This window comes from Mustela nivalis, assembly GCF_964662115.1.
Source record: "Mustela nivalis genome assembly, chromosome: 11".
NCBI classification, from domain to species: Eukaryota; Metazoa; Chordata; class Mammalia; order Carnivora; family Mustelidae; genus Mustela; species Mustela nivalis.
The window spans coordinates 1193677-1221318 of NC_139030.1; the positions used below are offsets into that span (position 1 = coordinate 1193677).

The following is a 27642-nucleotide window of genomic DNA, read 5'->3' on the forward strand; positions in this document are numbered from 1 at the left end:
TACAGTTCAGAAATGTAACCAAGTAGGGTCTTTTTTTTTTTTTTTTTAAGGTTTTATTTATTTGAGAGAGAGAAAGAGTGAGAGACAGAGAGAGAATGAGAAGGGGAAGGATCACGGAGAGAAGCAGATTCCCCGGTGAGCAGGGAGCCTGATGCAGGACTCTATCCCAGGACTCTGAGATCATGACCTGAGCTGAAGGTAGACACTTAACTGACTGAGCCACCCAGGTGCCCCTAGGGTCTTTTTTTTTTTTTTTAATCTTAAAGATTTTATTTACTTATTTGACAGACAGAGAGAGAGATCACAAGTAGTGAGGGAGGCAGGCAGAGAGAGAGAAGGAAGCAGACTCCCCGCTGAGCCGAAAGCCCAATGAGGTCTTGAGGTCCTTGATTCCAGGACCCTGAGACCACGACCTGAGCTAAAGGCAGAGGCTTAACTCACTGAGTCACTCAGGCACCCAAGATTTTATTTTCAAGTAATTCCTATACTCCACATCGGTCTGGAACCTACAACCCTGAGATCAAGAGTTGCATGCTCTACCAATTGAGCCCGCCAGGCACCCCAAGTAGGGTCTTTATGGTAATTGTTCTGTATCACTTTTTTTTTTGTGTCTGTCTCTTTCACATGCAATTTAAGTATGTTTACTTCAGGGAAAACTATACTATGTATGTATACGGTGGAGATACTGCAGGCTTGGTTTTAGACTACTGCAATAAAGTAAATATTGCAATAAAGAGAGTCAATGATTTTTTTGGTTTCCCAGTGCATATAAAAGTTATATTTACACTATACTGTAGATTATTAAGTGTGAAATAGCATTGTGTTTAAAAACCTATGTATAGGGGCGCCTGGGTGGCTCAGTGGGTTAAGCCGCTGCCTTCGGCTCAGGTCATGATCTCAGGGTCCTGGGATTGAGTCCCGCGTCGGGCTCTCTGCTCAGCGGGGAGCCTGCTTCCTCCTCTCTCTCTCTGCCTGCCTCTCTGCCTACTTGTGATCTCTTTCTGTCTGTCAAATAAATAAATAAAATCTTTAAAAAACCCAATGTATATAATTTTAAAAAAGTTGATTGCTAAAAAATGCGAACCATAATTTGAGGTTTCTGTGAGTCATAATCTTTTTGCTGGTGGAGGGTTTTGTCTCAATGTTTATGGCTGCTGACCAGGGTCACTGAAAGAGGGAGTGGCTGTGGCAATTTGTTAAAGTAAGACAACAATGAATCTATGCCATCAGTGGACTCTTCCTTTCATGAATGATTTGTCTGCCAATATGCAATGTTGTTTAATAATATTTCACCCACAAAAATAGTATTTTACCTATAGTAGAACTTCTTTCAAAATTGGAGTCAATCCTCTCAAACATGGCCACTGATTTATTGACTAAGTTTTTTAATATTCTAAATCTTTTGTTGTCATATCAACAATCTTTACAGCATTTTCACCTGGAATAGGCTCCGTCTCAAGAAACAAAAAATGGGGGGCACTTGGGTGACTCAGTGGGTTAAGGCCTCTGTTTTTGGCCCAGGTCATGATCCCAGGGTCCTGGGTCAGAGCCCTGCATTGGGCTCTCTGCTCAACAGGGAGCCTGCTTCCCCCTTTCTCTCTCTGCCTGCCTCTCTGCCTACTTGTGATCTCTTTCTGTCTGTCAAATAAATAAATAAAATCTTAAAAAAAAACAATTTTGGGGGGCACCTGGGTAGCTTAGTTGTTAAGCATCTGCCTTCAGCTCAGGTCATCATCCCAGGGTCCTGGAATTGAGCCCTGCATTGGGCTCCCTGCTCAGCGGGAAGCCTACTTTCTCTCTCTCCCACTCCCCCTGCTATGTTCCCTCTTTCTCTGTGTCTCTGTCAAATAAAGAAATAAAATCTTAAAAAAAAAAAAAAGAAACCACTTTTTTTGCTTATCCATAGGAAGCCACTCCTTATTTGTTCAAATTTTATCATGAGATTGCAGCAATTCAGTACCATCTTCAGGCTCCATTTCTTTTTCTTCTTTCCTTTCTTTCGTTCCTTCTTCTTCTTCTTTTTTTTTTTTTAAAGATTTTATTTATTTATTTGACACAGAGAGATTACAAGTAGGCAGAGAGGCAGGCAGAGAGAGAGAGAGAGGAGGAAGCAGGTTCTCCACCAAGCAGAGAGCCCGATATGGGACTCTATCCCAGGACCCTGAAATCATGACCGGAGCCGAAGGCAGAGGCTTAACCCACTGAGCCACCCAGGCGCCCCTCTTTCTTTCTGCTTTAAGATTTTATTTATTTATTGAGAGACAGACATAGAGACATCATGAGGAGGGGGAGTGGGGAGGGGCAAAGGGACAAACAGGCTCTCTGCTGAGCATAGACCCCTACATGGGGCTCGATCCTGGGACCCCAATATCATGACCCAAGCTGAAGTCAGACACCTAAGTGACTGAGCCACCGAAGAGCACCTTCAGGCTCCACTTCTGATCCTAATTCTCTTGGTATTTCTACCACAACTTCAGTCCTTCCTCCACTGAGGAAGGAAACCCTCAAAGTCATCCATGAGGGCTGAAATCACTTTCTTTCAAAGTCTGGTTAATGATGATATTTTAACCTCTTCTCATGAATCATAAGTGTTTTTAATGGCATCTGGAATGGCGAATCCTTTCCAGAAGGTTTTCAATGACCTTTTCCCATGTCCATCAGAGGAATAACCATGGCAGTTAGATCCATGAACTGAAATAATAAGACTTTAAAATTAAAATTACTCCTGGGGCACCAGGGTGGCTCAGTAGGTTAAAGCCTCTGCCTTCGGCTCAGGTCATGATCTTGGGGTCCTGGATTTGAGCCCCGCATCGGGCTCTCTGTTCAGCAGAGAGCCTGCTTCTTCCTCTCTCTCTGCCTGCCTCTCTGACTACTTGTGATCTCTCTGTTTCTGTCAGGTAGATAAATAAAATCTTTAAAAAAAAAATTAAAATTACTCCTTGATCTATGGGCTGCAAAATGGACGTTGTGTTAGCAGACATGAAAACGACATTAATCTCATTGCACATACCAATCAGAGCTCTTGGGTGACCACATGCATTTTCTTTTTTTTCTTTTTTTTTTTTTTTAATTTTATTTATTTATTTGAAAGACGGAGATCACAAGTAGGCAGAGAGGCAGGCAGAGAGAGAGAGAGAGGGAAGCAGGCTTCCTGCGGAGCAGGGAGCCCGATGCGGGGCTCGATCCCAGGACCCTGAGATCATGACCCGAGCCAAAGGCAGCAGCCCAAACCACTGAGCCACCCAGGCGCCCCGACCACATGCATTTTCAATGAGCTGTAATCCTTTTTAAAATTTTTTATTTTTATTTTTTAAAAAAGATTTTATTTATTTATTTGACACAGAGAAAGAGAGATCACAAATAGGCAGCGAGGCAGGCAGAGAGAGACAAGGGGAAGCAGGCTCCCTGCTGAGCTTGATCCCAGGACCCTGAGATCAGGACCTGGGCCAAAGGCAGAGGTTTGACCCACTTAGCCACCCAGGCACTCCAATACTTTTTTAAAAAGATTTTATTTATTTATGAGAGAGAGAGAGAGGGAGAGAGAGAGAGAGAGAAAATCAGTGAGGGGTAGGAGCAAGGGGAGAGGAAGAAGCAGACTCCCCATTGAGCAGGGAGCCTGATGCAGGGCTTGATCCCAGGACCCTGAGATCATGACCTGAACTGAAGGTGCCACCTTAACACCTTAAGTATTACTTACCTGAGAAGTAATACTTTGAATGAGATCTTTATTTCTGAGCAGTAGGCCTCAACAGTGGGCTTAAAATACTCAGTAAACCATGTTGTAAATAGATGTACTCTCATCCAGGCTTTATTTTTCCTTTTACAGAGCACAGGCAGAGTATAGAGTATATTTAAACATAATTCTTAAGGGCTCTAGGATTTTCAGAATGGTCTATGAGCACTGAGGTCAACTTAAAGTCACCAGCTCCATTGGCTCCTATCAAGAGAGTCAGCCTGTTCCTTGAAGCTTTGAAGCCAGGCATTGATTTCTTCTCCCTAGCCATGAAAGTCCCAGATGGCATCCTTTTCCAATAGAAGGTTGTTTGTCTGCATTGAAAATCTGTTGTTTTGTGTAGCCACCTTCATTAATGATCTTAGGTGGATATTTTGGAGAACTTGCTGCAACTTCTACATCAGCACATGCTGCTTCACCTTACAGTTTGATATTATAGATACAGCTTCTTTTATTAAACCTCATGAACCAACCTCTGCTAGCTTCAGACTTTTTTTTCCTACAGCTTCTTTACCTCCCTCAGACTTCATAGAACTGAAGAGAATTAGGTTTTTTTTTTTCTGGACTAGGATGTAGTTAATGAGATGTTGTAGCTAGTTTATTCTGTCCAGACCACTCAAACTTTCTCCTTATCAGCAATAAGGCTGTTTCATTTTCTTATCATTCATGTGTTCTCTGGAGTAGCTCTTTTAATTTCCTTCAAGAACTTTTTCTTTGCACACATCTTGGCTGACTGTTTTGTATAAGAGCCTTAGCTTTAGGCCTGTATTGGCTCCTGACATACCTTCCTCACTAAGCTTAATCATTTCTAGTTTCCTATTTAAAGTGAGAGATATGTGACTCTTCCTTTCACTTAAACACTTAGAGACCATTGTAGGCTTATTCTACTGATTTCAATATTGTTGTGTCTTAGGGAATAAGGAGGTCTGAGCAGAGAGAGAGAGAGTGGCTGGTCAGTGGAGCAGTCAGAACATACACCTGTATCCATTAAATTCACCATTTTATATGGATATGGTTTGTGACACTCAATAGCAATGGCTCTAGTAACATAAAAGATCACTGATCACAGATCACTGTAACAAATATAATAATAATGAAAAAAAGTTTCAGATATTGCAAGAATTAGTAAAATGTGACACAGAGACACAAAATGAGAAGATGCTTTTGGAAAATGGTGCTAAGAGACTTGCCCAATGCAGGGTTACAACAAATCTTCAATCTGTAAAAAATGCAGTATCTTTGATGTACAATAAAGGTAAGTGCAATAAAATGAGGTTTGCCCATATACGAGAAAGTGTAGGGGAGGAAAACTTCTCCTTCTTCCCTTCCAGGTTCTTTGGCTGGCTTAACAATTAAATTGACATGGCACAGATTAACAAGGGAAAAACAAATCTAATGATACATGTACAGGAGCCTTAAAAGAATATGAAATCCACAGGCAGTCAGGCAATTGAGACTTACATGCTGTCCTGAGCAGAGGAGAAGGGGTAGGGGTGTGGGACTTCGAAGGCAGGAAAGAAGAAAATTTATAGGAAGACAGAGCAGAAGTTTGGTAAACATGTTTGCCATGCTTTGTGGAGACAGTGGGACAGAGAGGAATTTGATCTCCAGTCCACCCCTCTTCCCAGTTTACCCATGCCTATGCCATATTCTTTGTAGTTATCTCTGGTGTTAGTTTAGATAGACCATATCTTCTATCTAAATTCTTTCAGGCAGTTAAGGGGGAGGTAAAAAGCTTTTTCCTGGGGCTTCTGGATGTTGATTGACCTCAGCTTAAGATAATCCACATGCCAAAGTGGTAGAGTAGCATATTCTGCTCCCCTTCAAGGAGGAGTTTTAAAAAAGAATTAACATCTCTTGTACTAAAACTCAGTAATTCCTTCTATTTCGTTTTAGTTTTTTGATCTTTAAATTTAAGCAAAACAAATTTAATGCTGTTCATTTAAAAAATAGCTTTCATGGTGAAATCCAGCCTAAAAAATGATTATCTGCCTTTCATATCTCAATTATTTCCTTTTACTGTAATGTCTAGAACTATAATCACCAAACATTAACCCTGATTTTTTTTCATAAATGGTAGAGTTTTGGTATGTTTACCAATTTCTTCTTTGTATCTAGAAATGGATTAATTTTTTTAAAAAATGGGAATTTATAATTTTTAAAATATTTATTTATTTGAGAGAGAGAGTGAGTGAGTGAGGGGAAAGGCAGAGGGAGAGAATCTTCAAGCAGACTCCCTATTCAAGAGAATGGAGCCTGATGTGGGCCCTTATCTCACAACTCATGAGATCATGACCCAAAGCTGGATGCTTAACAGGAACAGGGTGAGGGGCAGAGGGAGAAGCAAGCTCTCTGTTGAGCAGGGTGCACATTGTGGAGCTTAATCTCAGGACTCCAGGATCATGACCTGAGCTGAAGGCAGACACTTAACTGACTGAGCCACCCAGGTGCCTGTATAATTTTAGATAAAAGTCAAGTAATGACTGTGGGTATCTAGGTGGCTCAAGTGGCTAAGTGTCCAACTCTTGATCTCAGCCCAGTTCTTGATCTCAGGGTTGTGAGTGCAAGCCCCACATTGGGCTCCGTGCTGGGCGTGGTATATATATATATATATGTATATAAATCTTTTAAAAAAATAAAATCTTAAAAAAAATTCTAATCTTTATCCCAGGACCCTGGGATCATGACCCGAGCTGAAGGCAAAGGCTTTAACCCACTGAGCCACCCGGGCACCCCTAAAGATTTTTTTGTCTGTGTGTGTGTGTGTGTGTGTGTGTGTGTGTATGTATGTCATGAGTTCAAGCCCCACATTGGGTTCCATGCTGGGCGTACACCACGCCCAGCATGGAACCCAATGTGGGGCTTGAACTCATGACATACATACACACACACATAAAATTCTAATCTTTAGGGGTGCCTGGGTGGCTCAGTGGGTTAAAGCCTTTGCCTTCAGCTCGGGTCATGATCCCAGGGTCCTGGGATCGAGCCCCACATCGGGACCTCTGCTCTGTAGGGAGCTTGCTTCCTCCTCTTTCTCTCTCTCTGCCTGTTTGTGATCTCTGTCTGTCAAATAAATAAATAAATAAAATCTTTAAAAAATTCTAATCTTTATCTCTTTCTTACACACACAGATGAAAGCTTGGTAAATACATACAGTGAAATATTATTCAGCCTTAAAAAGGAAGGAAATCCTGTCATATGCTACAATATGGATAAACTGTAAGGACATTAAACTAAGTGAAATAAGCCAGTTGCAGGGGAAAAAATACTGCATGAGTCTACTTATAAGAGCTATTTAAATTGGTCAAACTCATAGAAGCATAGAGCAGAAGAGTGGTTGCCAAGAGAAAGTAGGGTGGGGAAATAGGGAGTTGCTAATCAAGAGGTATAAAATTTTAGTAATGCTTTTTTAAGATGAAAGAGTTCTAGAAATCTGCTGTGTAACATTATGCCTATAGTTAACACTATTGTGTTCTACAACTGAAAATCTATAAAAACTGTAGATCTTTTGCAAAGACTTACCAAAATAAAATTAAAATTAAAAAGAATAAAAGTGTCATGACAAAAATTTACCATAAGTTTTTCAAACACATTTCAAAGCAATTTCATTCCTTAATATCACTGCAAATGTGCACTTTGTGCATCTTTCCCCCTAGTTTTATTGAGTTATGATTGAAATATGAAATCGTATTAGTTTCATGAATACAATATAATAGTTTGATTGTCAATATTGCAAAATCATGAGCACAATAATCTAGTTAAGCCCATCATTTCACATAGTTACAACTTTTTTTCCTTGTGATGAATAGATTTCTCTTAGCAACCTACAAATACAGTGTTCTTAACTGCAGTCACCTTGCTGCACATTACATTCCCAGGACTTATTTATCTTATAACTGGAAGTTTGTACCTTTTGGCCACCTTCACCCATTTCCTGCCCCCCCAATAAAAATTTTACTCAATTCTAGAGATCTTTCTCCTCTGATAAAAGCAGCAAATATTCATCACTGTCTGAATGCTGGCCCCGTGGTGCTATCTTAAAAGTCTTCACACAGAATGTCCCATTCAACCATCTCATGAACACCTCAGAAATAGGAGCTATTATCATCCCAGTTTGACAGATGTGGCAATTGAGTCTTCGGGATATTCATGAGCTCACACCAGAATGTAGTTAAAAAAAAAAAAACCCGAGGTGGTGCTTTTAGTGTCCTCCACTTCCTCTCCAAGCCCCTTATAGTATTCTCAGGAATCTCATGGTTATGTCAGTTATATAGCAGGACATACAAGGTCCCAAGACTTAGTCTCTGGCACATGTTTGTCATTATCTCTCTCCTTTGTTCTTCCCCTTATACCCTGCTTTGTTGTTTTTTGTCTTTCCCTTATTCTGCAAAGATAATTTATTTTTTAAAGATTTATTTATTTGTCAGAGAGAGAGAGAGTACAAGCAGTGAGAGTGACTGGCAGAGGGAGAGGGAGAAGAAGTTCTCTCCCCTTAACAAGGAACCCCATGTGGGACTTGATCCCAGGACCCTGGGATCATGACATGAGCTGAAGGTAGAGGCTTAACTGAGCCACCCAGGTGTCCCTGAAAAGATATTTTTAAAGTTTAATTTAATTATTTAATTATTATTTTTATTAACATATAATGCATTATTTGTTTCAGGGATACAAGTCTGTGAATCATTAGTCTTACACAATTCACAGTGCTCACTATAACACATACCCTCCCCAATGTCCATCACCTAGCCACCCTATCCCTCCCCCACCCCCCCAGCAATCCTCAGTTTATTTTGTGGTATTAAGAGTCTCTTATGATTTGTCTCCTTCCTGATCCCATCTTGTTTCATTTTTTCTTTGCCTTACACCCTCCCCTGTCCTGCCTCTCAAATTCCTCATATCAGTGAAATTATATGATAATTGTCTTTCTCTGATTGACTTATTTTGTTTAGCGTAATACCTTCTAGTTCCATCCATGTCATTGCAAATGACAAGATTTCAGGGTTTTTTGATGGCTGCATAGTATTCCATTGTGTGTGTGTGTGTGTGTGTGTGTGTGTGTGTGTGTATAGCATCTGCCCATGTTGATGGACATCTTTCCATAGTTTGGCTATTGTGGACATTGCTGCTATATACATTCAGGTGCATGTGCCCCATGAGGTCACTACATTTGTATCTTTGGGGTAAATACCCAGTAGTGTAATTGCTGGGTCATAGGGTAGCTCTATTTTCGACTTTTTGAGGAAACTCTATACTGTTTTCCAGAAGCTGCACCAGCTTGCATTCCCACCAGCAATGTAGGAGGGTTCCCCTTTCTCTGCATCCTTGCCGACACCCGTTGTTTCCTGACTTGTTAATTTTAGCCATTCTGACTGGTGTGAGATGGTATCTCATCGTGGTTTTGATTTATATTTCCCCAATGCTGAGTGATGTTGGGCACTTTTTCATGAGTCTGTTGGCCATTTGGATGTCTTCTTTGAAGAAATGTCTGTTCGTGTTTTCTGCCCATTTCTTGATAGGATTATTTGTTCTTCGGGTGTTGAGTTTGATAAGTTCTTTATAGATTTTGGATACTAGCCATTTATATGATATGTCATTTGCAAATATCTTCTCCCATTCTGTCAGTTGTCTTTTGGTTTTGTTGACTGTTTCCTTTGCTGTGCAAAAGATTTTGATCTTGATGAAATCTCAATAGTTCCTTTTTGCCCTTGCTTCCCTTGCCTTTGGGGATGTTTCTAGGAAGAAGTTGCTGTGGCTGAGGTCAAATAGGTTGCTGCCTGTGTTCTCCTCAAGGATTTTGATGGATTCCTGTCTTGAGGTCTTTTATCTACTTTGAGTCTACTTTTGTGTGGGGTGTAAGGAAATGGTCCGGTTTCATTCTGGGTGGCTGTCCAATTTTCCCAGCACCATTTGTTGAAGAGACTGTCTTTTTTCCATTGGACATTTTTTCCTGCTTTGTCAAAGATTAGTTGACCAATATACTTTAAATCTCAGTAACCTGGAAGACTCCTAGTTATCTTTTAAAATTTATGGGATTTCTCTCCTCTGTATTCTATCTTCAATGTACCAACATTTCCCCCTAAAGATTTATTTATTTATTTGAGATAGAGTGAGAAAGCAGACTCACAGATAGTGGAGGGGCAGACGGAGAGAGAAAATCTCAAGGCAACTTCCTTCAGAGCATGGAGCCCCACAAGGGGTTCAATCTCACAACCCTGAGATCACAACCTGAGTCTAAATCAAGAATACGATACTTAACTAACTGAGCCACCCAGGCACCCCGGTGCACCAAGTTTTTATTCTGCCCACTTTTGTTTGGCTCAGGGTTTGTCTCTCCCACCAGACCATACATTCATGGAAGGCAAAGGCCATTGATTCATCTTTCTGGCCCCATAGTATCACATAGGGCTTAATAAATGTTTGCTCAATTCCATGATCAATTTCAAGATCCAGTTCATTTGCTAACTCCCTCTTTCACTCCTCTCCTGTGATCATTTCCTTCTCTAAACCCAGAAAGCACTTTTATTTTATACTTCTGGTTTACTGCTTAACACATCTGCTGTCTATTGCCACCTTTCCGTTTTATATACACAGTATAAAACAGCCAGGAAAGTACAAATCGTGCTTTACTTGTTTATCCTCAGACTTAGCCCGAGGCCTTATTCACATCAGAAATTCAAGGCATGATGATGATGATGTCAGAAGAGAAAGGAGCATGTTTTCCAAAACGCAATTATTAGGACACTTGGGTGGCTCAGTCAGTTAAGCTTCTGCCTTCAGCTCAGGGTTCTGGGATCGAGTCCTGTATCAGCCTCCTTGCTCAGTGGAGAGCCTGCTGTCTCTGCCTGCCTTCCAGCTTGTTTGCTTTCTCACTCTCTTTTTCTCTCTCTCTGTCTCTCTGCCATATAAATAAAATTGTAAAAAAACCCCACCAAAATGCAATTATGTTATACACTTAAAAATAACTGCTCCTGGGCACCTTGGTGGCTCAGTTGGTTGAGCGTCCAACTCTTGATTTCAGCTCAGGTCATGATCTTGGGGTTGGGAGATTGAGCCCCATATTGGGCTCCATACTCAGTAAGGAGTCTGCTTGAGATTCTCTCTCTCCCTCTCCTCCTCATTGTCCCCTCCCATTCCCCCCCTTTTCTTTTTAGAGATTTTATTTATTTGACAGACAGAGATCACAAGTGGGCAGAGAGGCAGGCAGAGAGAGAGGAGGAAGCAGGCTCCCTGCTGAGCAGAGAGCCCGATGCGGGGCTCGATTCCAGGACCCTGGGATTATGACCTGAGCCGAAGGCAGAGGCTTTAACCCACTGAGCCACCCAGGTGCCCCCACCCTCTCTCTATCTCTCTCTCTTTTTTTTTTTTTAATTTTTATTTATTTACTTGACAGAGAGAGACACAGCAAGAGAGGGAACACATGCAGGGGGAGTGGGAGAGGGAGAAGCAGGCTTCCCACTGAGCGGGGAGCCTGATGTGGGACTTGATCCCAGGACCTTGAGATCATGACCTGAACTAAAGGCAGATGCTTAACGACTGAGCCACTCAGGTGCCCCATTCCCTCTCTTTCTCACTCTCTAAAATACATAAATAAATATATTTTTAAAAGTCTGCTCTTAAATCCACCTGTGGTAGGCAGAAGTCTAAGATGATCCTCAAGATTCCTTCCCCTTGGTGTACATGCTCTTTATAATCTACGCTCTGAGTATGGGTGGTAATGCGGATATGACCGGATTTCACTTCCATGACTTGGTTTCATCATATGGCAAAGATGAAGGGAATTTGCAGATTTAATTAGGTCTATAATTAAAGTCACTTTGAGTTAATTAAAAGGGAGATCAGCCTGGATGGTCCTGACCTAAGCAGGTAAAGTCTTTAGAAGAGGACTTCCCAGAAACAAGAAAAGTGAAGGCAGAGAAGCACTCCTATGGACCTCGAAAAGGCAAACCATTAGTTCAACAGGAAATGAATTCTGCCAAAAACATGTGAGCCTAGAAAAGGATTCAGATGAACTTCCAACCCTGGATGACACCATCATTGTAGCCTTGTGAGACCCTGATCAAGGTCCCAGTACTGACCGCTTGAATCGTGGAAATTGCATGTATTAGGGTTCTCCAGAGAAAAAGAACCAACAGGAGATACATCTGTATCTATTTACATTTCTACTGTTTATATCCGATATATATGTCTGCAATAGGAGATCAATGTCTCTATCTATCTATCTATCTATCTATCTATCTATCTATCTATCTAACTAAGGAGATTTATTATAGGACTTTGTTCATGCGGTTAAGGAGGCCAAGAAATTCCACACACTTCTGTCTGTAGGCTATAGAACCAGGAAAGCTGGTGGCATAATTTGGTCTAAGATGAAGGCCTGAGAACCAAGGGGCTGCTGATGTAAGTCCCAGAGTGTGAAGGCCCAATACCCAGGCCAATATCCAAGGGCAGGAAAAGATGGCCCAGCTCAAGAAGAGAGAATGAGTACACTCTTCTTTTGCATTTTTGTTCCATTTGAGTCCTCAATGGATTGGGTGGTATTTGACCATACCAATGAGGGTGGATCTCTACTGAACCAAATGGTAATCTCTCCAAGATACGCTCTTACAGACACAATCGGGAATAACATTTACCAACTCTTTGGACATTCTTTAAACTGAGTCAAGGTGATACATAAATTAACCATCACAATTCTACCCCTTGTCAATTATACATATCTCCTTAATCTCCAAAGAAACACAGTAACAAGGTCATAATTCCTCTTAACATGATACTTAGCATATCCTGCATACAACCCAAAACCCACTAGCCTACATTCCCCAGAAGAGAAGGTAAAGTTCTTAAGTGATATTCTTTACTTTGATATTCCATAGCTCAAATAATATAATGTAGAATTAGCAATACCTAGGACCATGATATAAAGTCAGTATATCTATGTTACATGGTAAGAGGATAAGAGAGGAGAGAAAACAAAGATATTTTCTTAATATATATCATATATTTTATATGTGTTTATATACATAAACACAAGTGTATTGAATAGAAAATAAGGCAGAAATACTCATAGCAATTACAGTCCTCATTTCTGTAAGTGGCCATAGGGTCACAGCTGGGGTTTATAACCACCTTCTTCTACTAACAATTTTTGTATTCATTTTGCCTTCAGCTGATACCTCAGTTGGTCATGGTTCTTTACCAGGTTGGATGACTTAAACCTTCATTTCCAAAGGGTCTGGATCATGACTAGTCCTGCCTGGGTTGGGTTGTTGTAGTTTACATTACCCGTAATCACAGGACGTGGAAATACTAAAAGACAGCCTGAGGGTGTCCTGAGTTCCAGATATGCTCTTCTTTCCCTCCATCATGGAATACTTCAGTTTCCCCTCGGTAGTCACAACAATCTCCCCAGTAACTCCCTTCCTTGCCTGTTGATCTAGAGGCACGAGGAGCCCAAAGTGGCTGGGTGGCGGTCTTAACTTCCAGTTCAATGGAATCATTTTGTCTCCTAGTAGAAGCACCCCTTCCTTTGGAACTAAGACTTCTAGTCCAGGAAAACATAAAGTCACAGGAATAGGAAGGAAAAATTTTGCTCATGGGTAATAGTGAGTGATATCACTCTTGTTTCTACCCCTTGATTCCTAAACCCCTAAATCCTGGCTCTGGGAGGAATAGCACCATATCTTAGTTGATTAGTTGCTGTTTTATGGCATATACAGCCTTTTGGAGGACTTGCCAAGTCTTGCAAGGTACTGCCACCAAGCTGGGGCTGTAACTGAGTTTCCAAAGCCAGCTACTTCAGGATGGTGGGGACATGGTAAGAATGAATTCCACAAGCATGAGCCCATTGCTTCATTTCTTGTGCTGTGAAGTGAGTTTCTTGAACTATGGCAGTGCTGTGTGGAATACCATGATAGTGGATAAGGCATTCTTTAGTTCTACAGATGGTAGTTTTGGCAAAAACATTGCATGCATGGAAGGCAAATCCATATCCAGAGTTTGTATTCCAGTAAGAACAAAACGCTGTCCCTTTCATGATGGAAGCAGTCTAGTGTAATCAACTTGCCACCAGGTAGCTGGCTGATCACCCTGGGGAATGGTATCATATTGGGAGCTCAGTGTTGTTCCCTGCTGTTGGTAGATTGGGCACTCAGCAGTGGTTATAGCTAGGTCAACCTTGATGAGCGAAAGGCCATCTTGCTGAGCCCATGCATAACCTCCATTTCTACCATCATAGCCTTTTTGTTTATGAGCCAGTCAAGTGACACTAGGGGTGGCTGGGGAAAGGCTGACTGATATTCATAAAATGGGTCATCCTATCCACTTGATTATTAACATCCTCCTCTGCTATGGTCATCCTTTGGTGAGCATTCACGTAGGACACAAATATATTCATGATTTTTTTACCCAGAGATGTTCTTTTCATGTACCTCTTCCCCAGATTTCTTTGTTGCCAATTTTCCAATCGTATTCCAAGTCTTTGATCATTGAATCTAATCATTGGCTCAGACACCAATCAGTGTACAATTACACATCTTGCCACTTCTTCCAAGAAAAATGAACAAGCTGGTACACTATCTGAAGTTCTTCCCACTAGGAGGGTTTCCCTTCACCACTGTTTTTGAGGGATGTCCCAGAAAGGGGCTGTTGGACTATGACTGTCCACTTCTGGGTGGTGCTGGCATATCATGCAGAACCATGTGTAAACCAGGCCTGAGTTTTTCTTCCTCTGTTAGTTTATCATATACAACTCCCCATGGGGCAATAGGTGCAGGATGGAGGCAACAAGGCCATGTAGTAGGAGTGGGGATTATGGGCATTTGGGCCACTTCCTCATGTAATTTACTTGCACCTTCAGTGCCTGCCTGGGTTTGATCACATATATACCACTTTCATTTGATTCTGGAGTATTGCTGCCAATGCCCAACTTTATGGCTTGGTGGGTCAGATAACACTTAGTTTATGATGGGCAGCTGAGGTCACACATAATTTGATGGCCCGTAGTCAAGAATTCAGTCTTTTCTAGGACCCAGAAGCAGACCAAGAGCTATTTCTTGAAAGGAGAGTAGCTATCTGCAGAGGATGGCAGGACCTTACTCCAAAATCCTAAAGAACTGCAATGCACTAAATCTATAGGGACCCGTGAAAGGATCCAGGCAGCATCCCAATCTGTCATTGCCACTTCAAGTACTATTGGATATATGGGTCATATGGCCCAAGTGGCAGAGCAGCTTGCACAGCAGCCTGGGGTGTTGCAGAACCTTCTATGGTTCTGGGCCCCAGTAAAAAACTAGCAGCATTTTTGGTCACTTGGTAGATGGGCCAGAGTAACACACCCAAACGAAGAGCATGTTGCCTCCAAAATCAAAGGAGGTTGGAGCATTGATATCCTCCTAAGGTAGGACAGTGCAGGTGTACTGCTCGTCTTGCCAGCCGAAGGCTGGCTCTGGCGGGCTTTATGGACAGGTTTAGTGAAAAAGTCATTTGCCTGATCAATAGCTGCATACCAGGCACCAAGGGATGTTAATTTGCACAGTGATGAAACCACAGCTGGTACAAGAGCTGCATTTGGAGTCACCACCTGGTTGAGCTATGATAATCTGATGTTATTTCCTAAGACCCATCCATCTCCTGCAAAGGAGAGCAAATTGGGTCTCTCCCAGAATGCCACATTCTTTTCATGTGCTATTTTTCTGGGGTATGTACAGTTCTAATGTTTTCCACTTGGCCTTTCCCACTGTAATACCCCCACTACACACAGGTTGGAGAACAAATGTGGGGATTCTGGCTGTGAGGTATGTCTGCTCAAATTATGCACTCTGAAACCGGGAAAATAACCACAAGATGGGTTTGGGGGCCTGCTGACAAACCTGAGTTACAACTCCATTGATCACCTGACTCCCTTGAGCCCCTACTCAACCAGAGGGCTGCAGTGACATTTTAGGTCTCCCGGAGTCAACGCCTCTTCACAGTCAGTGTCCAGTAGTCTCTGAGAGGTCTGATCATTTCGTTCTCCCCACTGCAGTTGTCCTGATAAGTGGCTGTAGCCCCTTTTGGGGAAGGCTTGGAGAAAGATTAGATGGATAAATTTTAGTAGAATACTGGAGTCCCTCCTCAAAGGGATCCATTTCCACTCTTTATTCCTGATCCACGAACTGGCTCAAGTTTGGGAATTGATTGAGGGGCTGTGGCTCTCTATTTTATGATTTGAGTTAGACTTGTGAATTGACCTAGAATTTTCTGTTTATACAGATCAAGTAAGAATTTGGTAGGCTTCCTATTGATTTCATTCCTAGGAACACTATCATTAACCAGCTAGTGCCATTGGTCTGTACAAGTCAGACTATTCTGCTTACTTTGACCTGCTGTCCTTTGTGGTAACTACACCAACCTTCCCTTTGATGTTGTAAAGCAAGAAAAACACTCATTGAGCCTTGAAAAGGCAAGTCACCTTGAGTTCAATAGGAAATGAATCCTGCCAAAAACCTGTGGGCCTGGAGGAGGACTCAGATGAGCTTCCAGCCCTGGCTGATACCATGACAGCAGCCTTGTGAGACCCTGATCAAAGCTGTAGCTATGTTATACTGGAGTCCTGAAGCATGGAAACTGAAATGATAAGTGTTGTTCTTTTAACCTACATTAAAAAAAAGATTTATTTATTTTAAAAAGGAAAGAAAGAGAGAGAGAGAGAGAGAGAGAGAGAGAATGAATATGGGGGGAGGGATAAAGGGAGAAGGGGAGAATCTCAAGCAGACTCCCACTGAGGGTGCAACTCAACACAGGGCTGGATTCCATAACCCTTAGATCATGACCTGAGCAGAAATCAGGAGTCAGATCTTAACCAAATGAGCCACTCAGGCACCCCTTAACCTGCTAAGTGTCTGTGAATTTGTTATACAGCTTGGAAAACAAACTATGAAATATGGATAGATGTGATGAGAAGAAAAAGCAGGAAAGATTCACATCCCAAATGCAATGATTGCAGCAATCTGCTACCCCCAAATCCCTGAGTGCTTTAAAAATACAAATCCCATGCTACTGAAATAATAAAAGTTAATATATGTGAGACTTTAAACACTTGTGTGTCAGTTTGAATGAAAAATACATATATAGAATTTTTGGGTAAAGTGTCTGTTTCTTTTTTTTAAATAAAATAAAAAGGTAAACTATGTGTGAATCAAGAATTTTATTAAAGTCAGTCAAGCTGAGAGTCAACTATTAAAGGTTGGACAGACCATTAGTGATACACTAGAACTGGAATAATACTGTGTCACTGAGGCCTTCTTGAGGAATCTGCTAGAGAGCAAGTTTCAGACAACAAAAGGACTAAGGTACTGATATAAGGACTATCTTCAGAAAGATAGCTGGAAAATCCCCAAATACTTGGGGATTAAACCACACACTTTAAAATAACATATGGGTCAAAGAAAAAGTCTTAAGAGAAAGTAAACATTTTAGACTGAGTGAAAATGAAATACAAAGTTTCAAAATTTGTGGAATTCAATGAAAGCAGTGTTTAGAAGAGAATTCATGTCCCTAAACACATGTGATAGAAAAAAAAAATCGAAGAATAAAATAATGTAAGCTTCCACTTTAGGAAACCAGAGAAAGAATAACAATTTCATCCTAAAGTAAGGAGTAGAAATAATTAAAGTCACAGCAGAAATAAATGAAATTGACAACAGGAAATCAATGCAGAAAATCAGCAAAACAAAAAGATTTTTTTTAACTGTGCAGTTTTTTTAAAAAAAAGATTTTATTTATTTATTTGAGAGAGAGAAAGAGAGAGTCAGCACAGGCCAGGGGAAGGGCAGAGGAAAAGGAAGAGGCAGACTCCCCACTGAGCAGGGAGCCTGACACAAACCTTGATCCCAGGACACTAAGATCGTGACCTGAGCTAAAGGCAGATGCTTAACCAACTGAGACACCCAGATGTCCCCCAAAATTTGTTATTTATTTTTAAAGATTTATTTATTTATTTGAGAGAGAAAGAGAGAGAGAGAGAGAACATGGGGGAGGGGAGATGGAGAGGTAAAGGGAGAGAGAGAATCTCAGGCAGACTCCCTGCTGAGTGAGGAGCCTGGCAATGTGCAACTCAGTCTCACAACCCTGAGATCATGACCTGATCAAGAGTCAGATTCTTAATCAACTGAACCACCCTGGCTCCCCAAAAGTTGGTTCTTTAAAAATATCAGTCAGATTTGTAACACTAACTAGGCTAACCAAAGAAAAAATAGAAGTCAGAAATTGCTATTATCAGAAATTAAATAGGGGCTATTAAACTATAAACATTATAGAACTAAAGAAGAATCATAAGGGAATACTAGGAACAACTTTAAGCCAAAAAATTAGATAACTTAAATGAAATGGATGAATTCTTAGAAAGATACAAACCATTAACACTGGTTCAAGAAGAAACAGATCTGAATAGATCTAGAGTAAGTAAGCAAATTGAGATAGCAATAATAAAAAAACCCAACTTCCCACAAAGAAAATCCCAGGATAGATGACTTCACTGATGAATTCTGAGGCATTATCCTGATACCAAAATGGAGAAAGACAAAAGACATTTCACACCCCCCCCCCCACATACACAGCAGTATCTTTCATGGCTATATATTAAAATAAACAAACTAACCTAAAAACAAAAATTAGCAAATGAAATCCATTTATAAATAAAAAGGAGTATACATAATCATCAAATGGGATGTATCCAAAGGAATGTAAGGATGATTTAACATGTGAAAATCAATTAACATAATACATCACATTAATAGGATAAAGAACAAAATCCACACGTTCATCTCAATAGATGTAGGAAAAAGACTTGACAAAATGCAATATCCTTTTATGATAAAAACACTCAACTTACTCGACTCATAAAGAATATCTATGGAAAAACTCACATCTAACACCACACCTCATGGTGAAATACTAATTGTTTTTCCTCTAAGTTCAAGAAAAAGACAAGGTTGTCCTCAACACTTTTATTCATTTTTTTAAAATTTTTTATTTTTTATAAACATATATTTTTATCCCCAGGGGTACAGGTCTGTGAATCGCCAGGTTTACACACTTCACAGCACTCACCAAAGCACATACCCTCCCCAATGTCCATAACCCCACCCCCTTCTCCCGACCCCCTTCCCCCCAGCAATCCTCAGTTTGTTTTGTGAGATTAAGAGTCACTTATGGTTTGTCTCCCTCCCAATCCCATCTTGTTTCATTGATTCTTCTTCTACCCACTTAAGCCCCCATGTTGCATCACCACTTCCTCATATCAAGGAGATCATATGATAGTTGTCTTTCTCTGCTTGACTTATTTCGCTAAGCATGATACACTCTAGTTCCATCCATGTAGTCACAAATGGCAAGATTTCATTTCTTTTGATGGCTGCATAGTATTCCATTGTGTATATATACCACATCTTCTTGATCCATTCATCTGTTGATGGACATCTAGGTTCTTTCCATAGTTTGGCTATCGTGGACATTGCTGCTATAAACATTCGGGTGCATGTGCCCCTTTGGATCACTACATTTGTATCTTTAGGGTAAATACCCAGTAGTGCAATTGCTGGGTCATAGGGCAGTTCTATTTTCAACATTTTGAGGAACCTCCATGCTGTTTTCCAGAGTGGCTGCACCAGCTTGCATTCCCACCAACAGTGTAGGAGGGTTCCCCTTTCTCCGCATCCTCGCCAGCATCTGTCATTTCCTGACTTGTTTATTTTAGCCATTCTAACTGGTGTGAGGTGATATCTCATTGTGGTTTTGATTTGTATTTCCCTGACGCCGAGTGATATGGAGCACTTTTTCAAGCGTCTGTTGGCCATCTGGATGTCTTCTTTGCAGAAACGTCTGTTCATGTCCTCTGCCCATTTCTTGATTGGATTATTTGTTCTTTGAGTGTTGAGTTTGCTAAGTTCTTTATAGATTTTGGACACTAGTCCTTTCTCTGATATGTCATTTGCAAATATCTTCTCCCATTCTGTCAGTTGTCTTTTGATTTTGTTAACTGTTTCCTTTTCTGTGCAAAAGCTTTTGATCTTGATGAAATCCCAATCGTTCATTTTTGCCCTTGCTTCCCTTGCCTTTGGCATTGTTCCTAGGAAGATGTTGCTGCGGCTGAGGTCGAAGAGGTTGCTGCCTGTGTTCTCCTCAAGGATTTTGATGGATTCCTTTCGCACATTGAGGTCCTTCATCCATTTTGAGTCTATTTTTGTGTGTGGTATAAGGAAATGGTCCAATTTCATTTTTCTGCATGTGGCTGTCCAATTTTCCCAGCACCATTTATTGAAGAGGCTGTCTTTTTTCCATTGGGCATTCTTTCCTGCTTTGTCGAAGATTAGTTGACCATAGAGTTGAGGGTCTATTTCTGGGCTCTCTATTCTGTTCCATTGATCTATGTGTCTGTTTTTATGCCAGTACCATGCTGTCTTGACGATGACAGCTTTGTAATAGAGCTTGAAGTCCAGAATTGTGATGCCACCAACTTTGGCTTTCTTTTTCAATATCCCCTTGGCTATTCGAGGTCTTTTCTGGTTCCATATAAATTTTAGAATTATTTGTTCCATTTCTTTGAAAAAGATGGATGGTACTTTGATAGGAATTGTATTAAATGTGTAGATTGCTTTAGGTAGCATAGACATTTTCACAATATTTATTCTTCCAATCCAGGAGCATGGAACATTTTTCCATTTCTTTGTGTCTTCCTCAATTTCTTTCATGAGGACTTTATAGTTTTGTGAGTATAGATTCTGTACCTCTTTGGTTAGGTTTATTCCTAGGTATCTTATGGTTTTGGGTGCAATTGTAAATGGGATTGACTCCTTAATTTCTCTTTCTTCTGTCTTGCTGTTGGTGTAGAGAAATGCAACTGATTTCTGTGCATTGATTTTATATCCTGACACTTGACTGAATTCCTGTATAAGCTCTAGCAGTTTTGGAGTGGAGTCTTTTGGATTTTCCACATATAGTATCATATCATCTGCGAAGAGTGATAATTTGACTTCTTCTTTGCCGATTTGGATGCCTTTAATTTCCTTTTGTTGTCTGATTGCTGAGGCTAGGACCTCTAGTACTATGTTGAATAGCAGTGGTGATAATGGACATCCCTGCCGTGTTCCTGACCTTAGCAGAAAAGCTTTCAGTTTTTCTCCATTGAGAATGATATTTGTGGTGGGTTTTTCATAGATGGCTTTGATGATATTGAGGTATGTGCCCTCTATCCCTACACTTTGAAGAGTTTTGATCAGGAAGGGATGCTGTACTTTGTCAAATGCTTTTCCAGCATCTATTGAGAGTATCATATGGCTCTTGTTCTTTCTTTTATTGATGTGTTGTATCACATTGACTGATTTGCGGATGTTGAACCAACCTTGCAGCCCTGGAATAAATCCCACTTGGTCGTGGTGAATAATCCTTTTAATGTACTGTTGAATCCTATTGGCTAGTATTTTGTTGAGTATTTTTGCATCTGTGTTCATCAAGGATATTGGTCTATAGCTCTCTTTTTTGATGGGATCCTTGTCTGGTTTTGGGATCAAGATGATGCTGGCCTCATAAAATGAGTTTGGAAGTTTTCCTTCCATTTGTATTTTTTGGAACAGTTTCAGGAGAATAGGAATTAGTTCTTCTTTAAATGTTTGGTAGAATTCCCCCGGGAAGCCTTTTGCACAGCAAAGGAAACAGTTAACAAAATCAAAAGACAACTGACAGAATGGGAGAAGATATTTGCAAACGACATATCAGATAAAGGACTAGTGTCCAGAATCTATAAAGAACTTAGCAAACTCAACACTCAAAGAACAAATAATCCAATCAAGAAATGGGCAGAGGACATGAACAGACGTTTCTGCAAAGAAGACATCCAGATGGCTAACAGACACTTGAAAAAGTGCTCCATATCACTCGGCGTCAGGGAAATACAAATCAAAACCACAATGAGGGACGCCTGGGTGGCTCAGTTGGTTAAGCAGCTGCCTTCGGCTCAGGTCATGATCCCAGCGTCCTGGGATCGAGTCCCACATCGGGCTCCTTGCTCCGCGGGGAGCCTGCTTCTCCCTCTGACTCTGCCTTCCACTCTGTCTGCCTGTGCTCACTCTCTCTCATAAATAAATAAAATCTTAAAAAAAAAAAAAACCACAATGAGATATCACCTCACATCAGTTAGAATGGCTAAAATAAACAAGTCAGGAAATGACAGATGCTGGCGAGGATGCGGAGAAAGGGGAACCCTCCTACACTGTTGGTGGGAATGCAAGCTGGTGCAGCCACTCTGGAAAACAGCATGGAGGTTCCTCAAAATGTTGAAAATAGAACTGCCCTATGACCCAGCAATTGCACTACTGGGTATTTACCCTAAAGATACAAATGTAGTGATCCAAAGGGGCACATGCACCCGAATGTTTATAGCAGCAATGTCCACGATAGCCAAACTATGGAAAGAACCTAGATGTCCATCAACAGATGAATGGATCAAGAAGATGTGGTATATATACACAATGGAATACTATGCAGCCATCAAAAGAAATGAAATCTTGCCATTTGTGACTACATGGATGGAACTAGAGTGTATCATGCTTAGCGAAATAAGTCAAGCAGAGAAAGACAACTATCATATGATCTCCTTGATATGAGGAAGTGGTGATGCAACATGGGGGCTTAAGTGGGTAGGAGAAGAATCAATGAAACAAGATGGGATTGGGAGGGAGACAAACCATAAGTGACTCTTAATCTCACAAAACAAACTGAGGGTTGCTGGGGGGAGGGGGTTTGGAGAAGGGGGTGGGATTATGGACATTGGGGAGGGTATGTGCTTTGGTGAGTGCTGTGAAGTGTGTAAACCTGGTGATTCACAGACCTGTACCCCTGGGGATAAAAATATATGTTTATAAAAAATAAAAAATTAAAAAAAACATTATTTGCAGCCCAAAAGGTAAAAACAATCCAAGTGTACATCAACAGGTAAATGGATAAAATGTGATATATACATAGAACAGAATATTACTCAGACATAAAAAGAAATGAAGTTTTGATGCACACTACAACCTGATTGAACCCTGAAAAGCTTATGCTAAGTGAAATAATACAGACACAAAGGACAAATATGGTATGAATCCATTTACATGAGGTACCTAAAATGACAAATCCATAGAGAGAAACAGTTTAGAGACCACCAGGGCTTGGGGCAGGGGGAATGAGGAGTTATTGCTTAATGGTTACAAAGGGGTAATGAAAACATTTTGGAAACAGATGGTGTTGTTTACATACTGTTAATGTAATTAATGCCACCTAATTCTTTACTCAAAATGGTTAAACATATGTTTATATGTTATTTATTATAATTAAGAAATAATGTTAACATATCAAAAACCACTGAGTGAGGGTTGCTGGGGGGAGGGGGTTTGGGAGAAGGGGCTGGGGTTATGGACATTGGGGAGGGTATGTGCTTTGGTGAGTGCTGTGAAGTGTGTAAACCTGGTGATTCACAGACCTGTACCCCTGGGGATAAAAATATATGTTTATAAAAAATAAAAAATTAAATAGTAAAAAAAAAAAAAAAAAGAAAAACCACTGAGTTGTATACTTTAAATGGATCAACGGGGTGGTGTGTGAATTCTATGTCATTCAAGCTGTTTCAGAATAAATGAAACTATATTTAGGGTGCCTGAGTGGCTCAGTCACTTAAACCTCTACCTGCAGCTCAGGTCATGATCCCAGGGTCCTGGAATAGAGCCCCACATTGGGCTCTCTGAACAGCAGGGAGTTTTCTTCTTCCTCTGCCCCTTACCCCTGCTCATGCTCTCTCACTCAAATAAATAAAATCTTTAAAAGAATATTTTTAAAAAGTTGTATCTGAGTTTAAGAAGTGAAAAACTTTGAATACTATAGAACACTATTGAAAAAAATGAAATTAGAACTAAATAAATGGAAAGACAGTCTGTAGTCACAGATCAGACAATTTAAAATTAAGGTGGCAAAATTTCCCAAAATTATATAGATTCAACATAATACCTACCAAAGTCCCATTGACTTATTTGCAGAAACTGACAGGGTAATCTTAACATTGACCTGGAAATTCAAAGAACCTAGGACAGCCAGAATAATCTTGAAAAAGAATTACAAAAAAGAGAACTCACACTTTCCATATTTGAAACTTACTAAAACGTTTAGGTAAGACAAGACAGTGTGGCCTAAATTTAGACATATAGATCAGTGAAATAGAATTGAGAGTTCAGGGGCACCTGGCTGGTGGAGTAAGTACAGCATGCAACTTTTGATCTTAGGGTTGTAAGTTCAAGCCTCACATTGGGTGTAGAGATAACTTAAAAGTAAAATCTTATAAAAAATTTAGAGTTCAGAAGTAATTCTTCACATATATAGCTAACTTATCTTTGACAAATTGCCAGGACAATTCCATGGTGAAATAATAGTCTTTTTAACAGGTAGCAGGAAGACTGGTGAGCCATAGATGAAAGAATAAAGTTGCATCCTCTACCTCACACCAATGCAAAAGTTAACTCAAAATGGATTAAACTCCTAAAAATGGGAATAGTGATTACAGAGTAAAGGGCTTGTTTTGGGGACAATGAAAATATTCTAAAATTGATTGTGGTGATTGATGTGATTGATACTCTGTGAATGTAGTAAAAGTCATTGTATTGCACAGTTCAAGTAGGTCAATTGCATGTTATGTGAATTATGACTCAGTTTTTAAAAAAGCAGTTTAAGTAATCTCTATACCCAATATGGGGGCCTGGACTTTTTACTCTGAGATCAAGAGTTGCACGTACTTCTGACTGAGCCAGCCAGGTGCCCCTGTCTCAAATTAAAAAAAAAAAAAAAAAAAAAAAAAAAGAAAGGTTATCACTACTGATTCCATGGACATGAAAAAGATAGTAAAAGAATGCTACACAAACTCCATGCCCACAAATTATTAACTTAGATGAAATAGTAAAATTCCTTGAATAAAATTGCCAAAACTCACACAAGGAGAACTAGGACTATATCTATTTTATTTTACTTTTTTTTTTTTTTAAAGATTTTTATTTATTTATTTGTCAGAGAGAGAGAGAGAGAGAGATACAGAGTGCAAGCACAGGCAGACAGAATGGCAGGCAGAGGCAGAGGGAGAAGCAGGCTCCCTGCGGAGCAAGGAGCCAGATGTGGGACTCGATCCCAGGACGCCGGGATCATGACCTGAGCCGAAGGCAGCTGCTTAACCAACTGAGCCACCCAGGCGTCCCTATTTTATTTTACTTTTTAAAAAGATTTTATTTATTCATTTATTTGACACAGAGAGAGAGAGAGAGATCACAAGAAGGCAAAGAGGCAGGGAGTTGAGGGCAGGGAAGCTGGCTCCCTGCTGAGCAGAGCCTGATGCAGGGCTCCATCCCACGACCGGAGATCACAACCTGAACTGAAGGCAGAGGCTTAACCCACTGAGCCACCCAGGGACCCCAGGACTATAGCTATTTTAAAAATTGAATCAGTAGGGGCGCCTGGCTGGCTCAGTGGGTTAAAACCTCTGCCTTCGGCTCAGGTCATGATATCAGGGTCCTGGGATCGAGCCCCATACTGGGCTCTCTGCTCAGTGGGGAGCCTGCTTCCTCCTCTCTCTCTCTGCCTGCCTCTCTGCCTACTTGTGATCTCTCTCTGATAAGAGAGGGGGAAGCAGGTTCTCCACCAGAGCAGAGAGCCCGATGCGGGACTTGATCCCAGGACTCTGAGATCCTGACCTGAGCCAAAGGCAGAGGCCCAACCCACTGAGCCACCCAGGCGCCCTGAACTGTACAATCTTTAAATAACTTTTACACTCTAAAATTGTGTAAGTCTAAAAAAAATAAAAAAATAAAATTGTGTAAGTCTATATTATTACTGTGATAAAATCACTGAAAATGAAAATACTATAAGGCATTTCCTATTTAATGAGGTTTTGAAATATCCAGGTTTAAAAAAAAAAAAAGATATATGGAAGATTCTCTAGACAAAGCAAATGGGTTAAAACTCCCCCCCCCCACCCCAGATTTCTTTCTTTGATTTTTCCACTGTAGAGAAAAGAAGCCAAATCCAGGTCTTACCTCAAATATATTTCCAAGGGGCACCTGGGTGGCTCAGTGGGTTAAAGCCTCTGCCTTCGGCCCAGGTCATGATCCCAGGGTCCTGGGATCGAGCCCCACATCTGGCTCTCTGATCGGCGGGGAATCTGCTTCCCTTCCTTTCTCTCTGCCTACTTGTGACCTCTGTCTGTCAAATAAATAAAGAAAATCTTAAAAAAAAAATATATATATATATATATATGTATATATATATATATATTTCCAAATCTTCCTAATCTTTAAATTTGTGAATGATATTTTTCTGGACCAAAGCCACTTGATCTCTGGCCTATCTCCTGTTTATAAATCCCTGGAAAGCACAACTAATATCAGGAATTACAAAGTTATGTATAAATACGTGTCCATGTAAAGAACATAAATGTACAAAGTTGTATCTGTAATAACCCAATGCTGCTAACAGCTTGAATGTCTTTCTACAGGTGAACAGATCAACAACCTGTGTTTGGAATATCCATACAGTGGAGAGCTTGGTACTCAGCAGCAAAAAGCAATGAACTCTAGAAACATGGATAAATCTCAAGATTAAGTTTCCATTATGCTTAGTAAAGAAAGCACATTCCCTCCCTCAAAGAATACATTGTACGATTTTAGTCACATACAACTCCAAAAAATGCAAACTAATCTACTGACGGAAAGCAGACTAAGGCTTGTCTGAAGATAGGGAGGCAGGTAGGGGCCAGGGGTAAGAAATCAGAGGCAACAGGAGAAACTACTGGGTCTGATGGAAATATTCCTAACTTTGACCGTGGGGATGGTGAAATGGGAATACGTACACGTCAAATCTTACCAAATTGTATACTTTGAGATGTTTAGATTATTATAGGTTAATCCTCAACAAAGCTGTTTTTAAACAACATAGTATACACAGACAAGACTCTCCTAAGTTCTGACTGTGTAAGGCAAGGAAATACTGCAAACCCTATTGTTCTAACCTGCACTGACAAGCTTCCTTTGACGAAATTATCGAAGTTTAAATTGTGGTGACAGTATCTTTGGAGAGAACAGGTCTGAAATGCAGGATCCCAAGTACCTGAATCATAGCTAGCACACCACATGAGATCACATAACTGTGGGCAGTTATGTGCACAGGAGAAACTGAGGCAAAGGAACATTCTTCTAGCACAGTCTAGCACACTATACTGGTGTCTAGCAAATAACCAATAATATCTTTTAAAGTTGGCTCCGTGAAATGGAGGAGATTATTCCGAAGACTTCTTAGCCTACACTACACAGGCCTACTCGGCCTAACCAGAAGCCTGCTTTGCTTCTTTACCACTGCTATACCAGATGAGAGTTTTCCATTTCAACTAGAAGACTGTTTCATATGAGACAGCATTGGTCCCAAAGACCTGGTCAGAACAGGAACAGAGTCCCTGTCTCAAATCTATTCAGGTCAGGGCAAAGAGGAGAGCTCCAGGCCCAATCTGGTAACCAGGTCCTAAGAAATGAGAACATCCAGCTAGAAGGGAGGGAGATGCTAGTTTGTATTCAAAGGAAACAAGCCTAGCTACCAAACTATTCAGGTAGCTCAGAGCAAGAACAACCTTGTGAAGAAAATCCACCCACTGTGGCACTTTGACCCCAATTCCTGCAGCCTTAATTGTTCTATAATTTGACCAATTTATACCTGCAGTGGGACAAAATAGTCTAGTACTTTAGATAAGCAAGAGCCAACAGACTTTACCATGATGACCTCTTTAAAATACCAAGATAAGTGGAACCCATTTATGTGGAAAAACAAAATTTGGCAGAGTAGACTCTCAACATTGTGTAAGAAATCATAGTAGGACA

General features: G+C 40.6%; 1 long non-coding RNA gene across 1 annotated transcript in view; it reads left to right on the top strand.

The window, feature by feature from the left end:
* LOC309844125 overlaps nt 1-27642 on the top strand; it is a 71514-nt gene that overhangs the window by 27491 nt on the left and 16381 nt on the right. The window lies entirely within an intron of this gene.